The following is a 12,518-nucleotide window of genomic DNA, read 5'->3' as shown; positions in this document are numbered from 1 at the left end:
CGGGCAGTGTAAATTTGAATTTAATTACCTTTTTAATGGCTTTAATGGGCCTTTTAATTGTCAGTGGGCATGCTGCCAACTCTGACAAAATATCGGGGGACTACCCGATGATGTCGGGACGCTCACCCCATGTCATCGTGAGTCATTTTATGCTTGGCCGGGTCGGGCATGCGCCCGCCCGCCAAGCTCAATATCCTGCCTTTGGAAAAGTTGTTGCTATGCAATTGTAGATGGTGCATACTGAAGCCATGGCAAAGGGAGTGAATGTTTATGTCGGTGGACAGGGTGATGATTAAGTTGACTGCTTTGTCCTGGATGGTGTCAAGCTTCTTGAATACTGTTGAACCTGTACCAAATGGAGAGTATTCTCTGACTTGTGCCTTGTAGGTGGTAGAGGGACTTTGGGGAGTTAGGAGGTGAGATAGTCCTGTACAGTTTCTGGTCAATGGTAACCCCTGGGATATTGATGGTGGTGATACTTGAATGCTTGCTAGTTTTATAAGAACATACAACCCATGGAATAACTAGTGCAGTAGATTAAGAGGATAGGTAATAGCTTCAGCTCAAAGTTTTTAAACCTCTTTTTTATAAGTCAAAGTTATAACTGAATTCTGTGAAAGAAATAAGCTCCTCTTTGTGAAATAATAAGCTGGATTTCTGCCAGGTCATAGCACGTGTTTTTTTTAAGTATATTAAAGCCAGGATCTCACCTGCAGAGTTTAAGGCACATTATTAGAGAAATATAATTGACAGCAGACATGCAGATCTCCCTCTGTTGCTGTACTCCCAAGTATAAAAAAAAATCCAAAGTGTAGAGAATCAACATTGTCGGAGAACCACAAAAATGCATGTCTGCAAATCTGTGCTTCTTGTATAACTGAAGACAGGGAGCCAGTCCCAAATATCTGTGCTCCTCTACAATCGGGACTCTGTAACATGAAATGGAGCTCAGCTGGCACATTGAACCAGGAACTGTGGACAAATCTAAATAACGCTCCTGAGTTTGGAGCTAAACCAAACTCTTTGAACCACCAGAATGATTCTGTGTTCCCTGCATGTGTCTGCATATTAGAGATGCAGAGTTCTCCCTGGAGTCCTAGCCAATATTTAGCCCTCAACCAACATCACTAAAACAGATTATCTGGTCATTATCACATTGGTGTTTGTGGGACCTTGCTGTGCCCAAATTAGCTGCTGCATTTCCAACATTACAACAGTGATTACACTTCAAACATACCTAATTGGCTGTAAAATGCTTTGGGACACCTTGAGGTTGTGAAAAGTGCTATATAAATGCAAGCCATATTTTTCCTTTTGTGTTAATTAAATAAAACATTATTTCATCATGTATTACAAACACTTGCACATACACTGTAGTGGTAATTTTTCCTCTGCTTTTCTCCGCTTAATTCTTGACTGCGAAGACTGCAACTCAGGGTTACTATTTGAAGGCAGATCTCCAGTACTTATCTGGCCATTTGCCATGTGTGAATCTCGGTACTGACTGTCTGGATCAGCAGGATATTTGACTGGAAGGGATGGAGGATAACCATGCACATTCACTTCCAGAGAGAGTCATTAGAACATGGGAAAGCATAGGGGTTCTTAGCTACTTTTTCCTCTCCCCAGTTTGGACAGTTATAGAGCATCCAGTTCTTCTCTGGGTGAAGGCTGTGTTATGACCAGTCCCCCAGGCGAGGTCCCCAAGTTTATTAAATTCCTGAATGGGACCTCAATTTTGTTATGCTTCCGGGTGAGGAGGAATGAGCTGGCTCTCCTTCTTTATTCAACCGTCGCTCCCCCCCTATTGGTTGGTAGCAACAAGGTTAATTTAAAAGGGATTTCCACCCCCCCACCCTCCACCCACACCCACCGTGGGTACCTTTTCCCAGTACAAATGTATTTACCTTTTAGAAGGAGCCAATTTAACCAGGCTTTCTTGAGCCAAAGAAAGGGTAAGTTTATTAATTACTAAAAACCTGAGGAAAAATAATAAAAATGCAATACACATAAACACAGATCAGAAACGAAAAGTTGAGTCCAAATAAAAGTTAAAAAAAGATATACGAATCAGCCTTAGGCTTGTCTGTGAGGCATAGGTGGCAAAATGTGGCCATTAAGTTAGGTAATTCTGGTAGAGCTGACTTTGACAGTTTAGCTGTTGGTTTGGGGACACTTGGTTCTGCAGGTTGGCTGAAGAAGCTGTCCTATTTCCCTTTTTGATTGCGGCTTTTCTGACTTGCCTCCAGCAACAGAGAGAGGGAGAGAGATTTTGGCTTTAACCACACGGGTGGCTAGTTGATCTTCCTTTGCTGTCACTCTCAAAGTACTCCAGCATACTATCACACACAGTTCAGGTCTGCAGCTAGCTTTTTAACCCATTTCCTGTAATATTCCTGGAAGGGAGAAAAAAACCAAACATGTCTTTCACCCAGAGTCCTTTTTTTATTTTCAATTTAGACCATTTCCACATTCTGAGATATAGCTCAACAGGAGATGGGTTTTGGATATCTGCTAAGATGTGGCAATCAGTCTCCATTGTCTCCACAACCACAGGAGATTAAAGTTCAGTCATTTGCATTTCATCTCTTCCTTTCAAGTGTCTCTGTCTGAAGAAGGCCTTGACATCTTTTTAGGTGTGACATCCCATGTTCTCTCAGGACTAGTCTATCAAGTATAATCTACGTAGGAATTTCCAGAAAGTGGATATTTTACATTCTCAGCCATCTTTTGCTCAGTGTCTATGCTTGTACCTTTTTTTTAAAAACCAGGACTTCCTTAAAAAGTTCAATATGCCCGTAAGTAATCCACTATCATGACAATTGCTAAATCATCACAGAGCAGGCACTGTCTAGGTCTGCCTGACTCAGTTATCACAGAGTGTAGTATTTCTTCTCACCAAGAAATGGTGGTGAGGGAGATGTACCTAACAGTCATATAGAAACAATTTCTCAATTTTAAGTTATGATGGTAGCTCTGGCTAATAGGATCATGCAGCAAAGAATGAGGCCATTTGGCCCATGGCACTTGTGCCAGCTCTTTGAAAAAGTTATCTAATTGCTCCTACTCTACTGCTTTTTCCTCATAGCCATGCACTTTTCTTTCTGTTGTAAGTATACATGCACATCTCTTTTGAAGGTTACTATTGAATCTGCTTCCACCACCCTTTCTGGAAAATATTTAATACTTAATTCTGAATGCATCTGCTAAGCAATATTCCTGAAGCAGTCAAAACTTTGCATCATTTTGGCTATAATGAGATGCATTAGTGACTACAAGTGTTCACAAATTAGTGTAGCTGTTGCTTTTTTGATCTTTTAACTTGTTGCCATAGACCAGATATTCTGGAGATTATTGAAAAAAAATCCCACAGCATTGCCAAAGTAAGGAGGAAAAGGTGAAATCTGAGTTTGTTTGCCCAAGACCCTGTGGCATTGGCTATCACTAGAACAATAAACCATGAGGTGTTTCTGTATAAACCCACAGAGAAGCTTTAGAAATTCCAATGTTCTCAGTGGGATTTTAGAGCAATTGGGCTGCTTTAGATTGGAATGAGTTAAGAGGCTTTAATTAGCTAAATGTTGGTAAATCCCCAGCTACTCTTGCAATCTGTGCTCTCTTGGCCAGGCTACTTTATATACTGTTCAAGTCATTTAATAGCTTTCCCATGAGACTCTTACCTATTTTTCAGCTTGTCTGCTTTCTGCTACTCTTAGAGACGTGTGGGTGAAGAAGGAAACAATACACTATTCATTGCCTGCTAATGCACTGCTTTTTTCTTGGTTTAGAGGGAATTATATCTTCTTGTACAATTTGCTGCCATCATTTATCTTCTTTCTCAAAGCTGTATGTCTCCTGTGTCAAAGACGACAGGGCACCAGCCACCTTCATGCCAGTGCTGCTTTTGGCTGACGGCCAGGAAGAGAATGCCATGAACCTCGTGCAGCTTTCCCATTGAATTTCATTTCCTCTTGTGGAAAGACTCAAGGCCTCTCTTGACAGTTCCTTGTCAAGAGCTCAAGGGAATGGGAAATTAAACCTGGCCTTTGCCTCCATCACATGCCATGCATCCACCACACAATTCACTGCATCCCAGTTTGCCATCCAGATTTAAGCATATATATTGCCTAACTAATTTAGTTATCCATCAAGTTTTATTTGTTTGTGGGATGTGGACATCACTGGCAAGACCAGCATTTAGACCAGTTTTGAGCTTCTGGGTCTGTTCTAATCTTGGTTGGGGTAACATCACGAAGAGAGTCTAAGAAACACAGGTGTGAAGGAAGCATGTGGTAACTCTGGATTGTAGAAGTGATGTTCCGAGATTAGGAATAACGGACCATTCAGAGGCAGTTTTTATCTTGAAACCAACCTGTGATGGAGTCCCTAGCCTTCCTTTGCTCCAAAAATTGCCATGCAATTTCTGTTCTGCAACTTCTATGCTCTGGGAGTTGTGACTGGGATTCACTCTATGGGGAGGATTTTCCCCTCGCCAGATGGGTGTGGCAGGTGGGCCCAGGAGCGGCAGTGAAACGGTCTGCTGCCTGCGGTCGGACCCCGACCGCCATTTCACACTGGCTGGCCAATTAACGGCCAGCCAGCATGAAACGTGCGCTGATAACCTCAGCACTGCCGGGGTGAGGGTGGGAGGAGCACGAGCGCATGGGTGCACTCGGTGAAAGCTCCCTGAAGGTACAGAACTGTCAGGGAGCTGAAGATTTTTAACATGAGGAATAAAGATTTTAAAAATAAGAAATCCATCTCCCCACATGTGACTCTGTCACATGAACAGGGACACGTGAAAAATTAGTTCTAAAAATTTTTATTTTTTCTTAGTCACTGTTCGAAACCTAATCCCGCCCATGGATGAGGCTTCGCAAAAAATGTGAAGGCCGCTTGGCTTATTTGCCCGCCAACAACATTAAGGTTGGACGGGCAGTGAAAAATTCAATGCAATTAATTGATTAATAGCTCTCTTAATTGTCAGCGGGCGCTCCACTGACTCTTGCATGCGTCCACCGACCGAAATACCACGCGATGACATTGGGATGCTCACCCGAAATCATCGTGTACTATTTCACGCTTGTGTGTGTCGGATGCACATACACATCAGCAAGTGCAGTTATTACCTACATCACAGTTTGTCTTCACAAGAACAGTTAGCTAGAACTGAACACAGATAGAATCACAGCAACCAGAGAACAGGAAAAAAAAATGGAAAAAAACCCCTAAGGTAATGAATTGAATCCACAAAGCCCGCCTACTAAAACAAATCACCACTTCCTTATGAAGACTTCCTTGTTTAGGGAGGATCCACCATAATGTATTCCATAGCTACGAGATATTGGAAACTCAAAGTGACTGTGCTTTCTGCACCCATGTTTTCTGACCTCTCGGTCATCTAGGCAGTATGTACGCTTTAACATAGGAACATTATGAACATAGGAGCAGGAATAGGCTATTCAGCCCATCGAGCCTGCTCCACCTTTCAAATACAATCTTGGCTGATCATCCACTTCAATGCCTTTTACTCACACTATCCCCATATCCTTTTATGCCATTGCTATTTAGAAATCTGTCAATCTCTGCTTTAAATGTACTCAATGACTGAGATTCCACAGCATCTGTGGTAGAGAATTCCAAAGATTCACAACCCCCCTGAGGAAAAGAGAATTCTCCTCATCTCAGGCCTAAGTGGCTTCCCACTTATTCTGAAATTGTGGCTCCTGGCTCTAGATTTCTCAACCAGGGAAAACATTTTATCTGCATCTACCCTGTCTATTCCTTTAAGTATTTTGTAGGTTTCAATGAGATCACCTCTCATTCTTCGAATCTCGAGAGAATACAGACCCAGTTTTCACAGCCTCTATTCATAAGACAGTCCCACCGTCCCCAGAGCAAGTCTGGTGAACCCTTTGTTGCACACCCTCTGTGGCAATGATATCCTTCCTAAGGTAAGGGGACCAAAACTGCACAATTTACTCCAGATGCAGTCTAACCAAGGTTGTATATAACCGAAGTATGACTGCACTACTCCTGTACTCAAATCCTCTTGTAATAAAGGTCAACATACCATTAGTCTTCCTAATTGCCTGCTGCACCTTCATGTTAGCTTTCAGTGACTTATTGACGAGGACATCCAGGTCCTTTTATACATTGTACTTTCTAATCTCTCACCATTTAGGAAACACTCTGCACATCTGTTCCTCCTACCAAAGTGGATTGCCTCACATTTTTCCACATTATATTCCATCTTCCATCTTCTTGCCCACTCATTGGGCAGGTTTTTCCCTCGTTGGCTGGGCTCGGCAGGGGCGGGTGGGGGCAGTCGAGAAGCCAACTGCTGCCTGCGATTGGGGCCGGACTGCCAATTGGTGGGCCAATTAAAGCCCACCCAGCATGAAATGTGCTCAGCCTGTGTGTGGGGGGGGAGGGGAAGAGGGCGAGAGCGCAAGTTCGCACATGAGCATTGGAAAAGCTCCCTGAGGCACAGAGCTGCCTTAGGGAGATGAAGGGTTTTGAACATTAAAAATAAAGATTTTTAAAATGTTATAAAACATGTCCCGTCATGTGAATCTGTCATGTCAGTCTGTCACATGAGCAGGGACATGTTATTGAGATGTCAAAATTTTTATTTTAGTTTTATTTGCTATTGGAAGCCTCATCCCACCCATGGATGTGGTTTCCCAAAAAATGTAAAGGCCGCTTGTCTTTTTGCCTGCCCACCAACGGTAAGGTTGGATGGGCAGCGAAAACTTTCTTTCAATTATAACTTTAATGGCCTTTTAATTGTCGGTGGGCATGCTGCCGACTCTCACATGAACCTGCCGACTGAAATATTGTGCGAGTGTGCGATGACATTGGGACGCTCGCCCGATGTCACTGTGTCATTTTACACTCGGTCGGGTCTGGCGTGCGCCTGCCCGATGAATGAAATACTCCGGCCACTAAGCCTGCCCAATTCCTCTTGAAGCTGCTTTGCATCTTCCTCACAACACACATTCCCACCTAGCTTTGTGTCATCCAGGAATTTGGAAATGTTACATTCGGTCCCCATCTCCAAATTATTTATATATGTTGGGCCCAAGTACTGTTCCCTGCAGTATCCCACTAGTCACAGCCTGCCAACGTGAGAATGCACAGTTTATTCCTCCTCTCTGTTCTCTGCCTGTTAACCAATCCTTGATCCATGTCAGTAGATTGCCTAATATCCCATATGCTTTAATTTTGCTAACCAACCTCCTCTGGGGGACTTTATCGAAAGCGTTCTGAAAGTCCAAGTACACTACGATCACTGACTGCCCTTTATCAATCCTGTTCGTAATATCCTCAAAAACATGATTTCCCATTCATAAATCCATGTTGACTAAGCCGAATCAGATTATTATTGTCCAAGTATCCATTTATCACATCTTTATAATAGATTCTAGCATTTTCCCTGCTACTGATGTAAGGTTAACAGGCCTATAGTTTTCCATTTTCCCCCCTTCTTAAATAGTGGGGTGATATTTGCTACCTTCCAATCTGCAGGAACTATAGCAGAATCTATAGAATTTTGGAAGATGATCACCAATGCATCCACTATCTCCATTGCTACCTCTTTCAACACTCTGGGGTGTAGGTTGTCAGGTTCCGGGGACTTATCAAACTTCCAACCCAATAATTTCTCCAATACAACCTTCGGACTATTGCTAATTTCTTTCATTCCTCATTCTCCCTCATCCCTTGGGTCTCTAATTCTGGGAGATTTCCTGTATCTTCCTCAGTGAAAACAGACACAAAGTAAGCATTTAGCTTCTCTGCCATTTCTCTATTCCTCAATATAAATTCTCCTGACTCTGCCTGTAATGGACTCACATTTGTCTTTATTATACAGCTATAAGCTGCCTCTGTATAGTTGGCTACCATTCATTGTTTCTGTGCACCTGAGCTGCCATGCACTCTTTTTATCAACATGAGTCGACCCTCTCCATGTTCTCGACAGGCAGGTACTTTCTCTGTTATCCTAAAAACCATGGATGCTCTTTGTGTGCGTATACATCAATACCACCTGTGGCCTGCTGGAAAATCTACATTCTCTTGCCAGAGAATTAGGTTGAAATTTGCAGAAATTACTAGAGGCCAACCGTATATATGTAAGTCAAAAGCGTTTGGTGCAGACACCGTGTGTAAACTACCAACTACTCACTATGATGATCATAAAATTCTACCACAAATCTCCCTCAATGGCTTAGTTTGTAAAAGGACTGCACAATGTGGGATTAAACCATTACAGACCAGAATGACCCCAGGTTCAGTCATTGCTTTCTAACAATCTCAGCTTGCTCAATTATTTAGGCATTACCTTATTTGGGCTCAGCACTGCTAGTTGGTCAGGGGAAGAACCAACACAAGCTGCTGGAGAGACTACATTGACATCAGGTGACACCTGAATTGGGACTGTCTGTGGTGTCTGCATGCTCCAATATCCTGCCAACAAGCATTGTGCAGACACACACGTGAGGAATAGACACTTATGTGAGGTACTGAACAAATGCCAGTTTTGGTTGACTTCGACAGAAACATAAATCAGTAAGGGAGCAGCGGAGAAAATTGTGACAATATTGCAATTAAGACATTTACAAACAAATGAACAAAAGTAAAAGCAGCTCAATCAAATCCACACTGTAAACTAAGTGGACAACCAGTAAAAAAATACAGCTTTAGCTATAAATGAGTGGGCCATTAATGGAACAAGTTGTGTCAATCGCACTTGCAGCAGATCTGCGGTACATTTGAATGACAATCATTCACATCTTAATGTTTAGGTGAAGTTCACTGCGAATGAAATCTTCAAGATGTTTATGCTGATCACTGCAGGGGCTTTGTATCATATATAAGTATGAATGAGTGGGACAGTGAGAGAATAAGAAAGAGGGAGAAAGATAAACACATCACACCAATTGTAATGCTCCCCAGAGTCAAATAGTTTGCTGAAGTTTGCCTTCCAGGTTGACATATAAGGAATATCCACTTTCTTAAGGTATGGGATCTGCCACTTCCTGTGTAACCACAGCCTTACAAAAAAAAGCGCCTTCAGGGGAAGAGAGAAGACAGAAAAACAATGAAAACAATGGACCGTAGCTTCTGTGGGGTGACAATCAGAGTCAGATTGCCACTCCACTCCTAAATTTTTACCTTGAAAGCCTGTCGCTTCTTTTTTGCCTGACCTTCCGACTCAGGCTGGATGTGAGCTATGCAGTGGATTCATGAGGCCTTCTGTCGAGGGCAGCTGAGTCAGAGGTAAGGAAGCAATGGCCCCCCTTTTTACAGCACTAACTGCTATAAATCAGGTAAATGTAAAAGTCCAGCCACTTTGAGAAACCAGGGAGAAGGTAAGTTTGTAAGATAAGGTTGGGGGGGGGGGTTGCTGGTTGGGAGGGGGCTAGTCAGGAGGGGGTTTTGGTGGTCAGTGAGAGTTCAGGTGGTCGGGGGGGTGGCGGTGTGTCAGGTGGAGAGGGGGATGGTCATGGGGGGGTGGTCAGTGGGGAATAGTCAGTAGGTGGGGTGGTCATTGGGGTGTTAGGTGGTCAGTGGGAGGTGGTCAAAGAGGGATTGGTCAATGTGGAGATGGTCGGGGTGGCCAGTGGCAGTTGTCAATGGGGAGGTCGGATGGTCGGGGGGGGGGGTGGGGGGGGCACATGGGGGTGTGGGGGGTGGGGGTAGGGTGGGGTAGTTGGGGTTCCTGTGGGGTGTCAGTGGGGTGGTCAGGCAGGGTAGTCAGGGGATGGTGAGAGCAGTTGGGTGGTTCCTTGGGCATTCTGGGGTACTTGGTGGATTGAGAAGGATTCCCTGGGGGGGATTGGGGGGTTATTTGGGGGGGTGTCCTGTGGGGTGCACAAGGGTAGTTAATTGGAGGGAGGGGATGGCAACTTGGTGTGGGTTATTGGAGGTCTGGGTGTAGTGGGTAGTCGGGGGGGTTGGGCTGTGGGGGGAGTCCTGGGGAGGGAGTCGGGGGGAGGGAGGTGGGGGTGTCTGTACTTCAGTTACCCAGAAGTTAGAAGTGGTTTTAATTCTTCTAACTTTTTCTGGGTAACTATATACTGTAAGACAGTTGGAATCACCTGAAGCTTGTGATTTATATCGTAGCTTTGGATTGCTCCCATTCCGGGGCAATGCCTGATGGAAGTATGAACTTCATGGGCAATTGTCGTGCATTCCTTATGTGGGGACTTCCAGGGAGTTGGGGTCTCCCCAGTGCATTTCCCAGTTCCGATGCTCCGGAGCTTGGAAGTTCCGACCAATATTGTGAATGAAGCACCTGAGATGTTGCTGATGTCACAGTTTGTAAATGAGTGTAGTTATCACTTTCACCATCTCAACTCTTTAAAACAGTTGTTTACCTTATTGGAACCATGGAAGATGTGAAACGACATGTGATTGAAATGTTTTTTCTCCCCCTCACTGATTAACAATGAAAAAGGGAACCACAGCTGTTTTAAAGAATATCGTAACAATTTACAATAATTAGAACCAGATTACTTCAAACAGCCTGCAGTCATTACACTAAAAGTTCACTCTGTTATGTCTTTAAAATCCCTTCCCTCTCCTAGTGTTGACTTACATTATGTGCCTATGGGTCAGGTTTCATTCCATTGCTCAGCTCAAAATCTGCAAACACAGTCACCATTCTATATTCATTTATTTTCCACCAAGGGTTATTGCTCAGAAGCCTTCCGATTATTAGACAGCCTGGTAATGCAACAAAGCTGTTTGGTTCACATCCTGTGGTTGCAAATTTAACTCACAGCAGTCGCTGACATTAGAATCCACCTCAATATTGGAGGTGAATTGCCTCAGTTCTCAGCCAGCAGGGTTCCACATCAGGGGAAAAATTGCTTTTCTCCTCTCTCACCCCGTGATTCTGTTGGCTAAACCACAGGACACCAATGAAATTAAGATTCCCAGCAGTCCTCTTGCACTCTTAATTTAACAACAACAACTTGCACTTATAAAGTGCCTTTTAGCTAGAAGTATGTCATCAGGCACTTCAAAGAGGAATAATCAGAATAAAATGGATGCCAAGGCAAAGAAGGAGATATTAAAAGGGATACCCAAAAACTTCAACAAAAAGGTGAATTATTTTAAGGACCGCATTAATGAAGGAGTGACAAAAGGGTTTAGGAAAGGAACACTGGAAAGTAAGGCCTAAGTGGCTGCAGCCGGGAGATGTGAGTTCAAACAAACAATGCAGCTGAGAAATTTAAATAAATCTGGAATAAATAACTAGCATCAGTAATGATGACTATGGAATGGCCAGATTTTTTCCTAAAAGCCCATCTGGTTCACCAATGTCCAAAAAGGGCAGTGCTTCTCACACTGTGGCCCACAGACCCACAGATTTCCAAAGAGACCATCTAGGGGTCTGTGATGGAAGGCTAGCCTTACAGTTGGGCGACGAAGGTGACCCCACCCCCAAGGACACTGCAGTTCAAGAATGAGCGGTAGTCTGAGGCATGCTTTGCATCTCCCCTCCCCCACCATGTTCTTGTTTCCACTAGGTTCTTGTTCTCTCTATACCTTGCTCTCCCCACGCTTTTTCTCTCTCATTGTTCTGCTCCCACAGTGTCGCCATTCTACCTCTGCTTCCCTAGTGCTCTCTCCATGCTCCTGCTTTCTCCATGCTGTGCTTCCCCGGTGCTCTTGCTCACCTAATGCTTCCTCTGGGCTTTGCTCACCGCAGGATTCTGAATTCTTTTGATCCTGCCAAGGATAGACAGACTCTGCAATAAGAAGCAGGTACACCTACCTTACTGATATCGCTAAGGAAATACCGATTTTCTTAAAAGCATTATTATAACACTCTGCATGCAGCATTTTCATATTATGAATATTATAGAGTATATTCAAGAAAGGAGGGAGACAGAAAGCAGAAAATGATAGGCCAGTTCGTCTAACATCTGTCATTGGCAAAATGCTAGAATCCATTATTATGGAGATAATAGGAGGATATTTAGAAAATCATAATACAATCAGGCAAAGTCAACATGGTCTTATGAAAGGGAAATTGTGTTTGACAAATTTATTAGATTTCTTTGAGGATGTAACAAGCGGGGCGGATAAAGGGGAACATGTAGATGTAGTGTATTTGGATTTTCAAAAGATATTTGATAAGGTTAAAAGGTTACTGTACAACATAAGAGCTCATGGTTTTGGGGGTGATATATTAGCATGGATAGAGGATTAGCAGGAATCAGAGAGTTGAGGTAAATGGATCATTATCAGGTTGGCAAACCACAGGGATCAGAGCTGGGCCTCAAATGTTCAGAATATATTAATGATTTGGATGAAGGGACTGTATTATAGCCAAATGTGTTGATGATAAAACTATAGGTAAGAAAGTAAGTTGTGAAGAGGATACAAAGAGTCTGCAAACAGATATACAGATAGGTTAAGTGAGTGGACAAAAAAATTGGCAGATGAAGTATAATGTGGGAAAATGTGAGGTTGTGCATTTCGGCAGGATGAATAGAAAAGCA

Source organism: Carcharodon carcharias, chromosome 7 (genome assembly GCF_017639515.1).
Source record: "Carcharodon carcharias isolate sCarCar2 chromosome 7, sCarCar2.pri, whole genome shotgun sequence".
Taxonomy (NCBI): domain Eukaryota; kingdom Metazoa; phylum Chordata; class Chondrichthyes; order Lamniformes; family Lamnidae; genus Carcharodon; species Carcharodon carcharias.
This window is presented reverse-complemented; position numbering follows the sequence as displayed.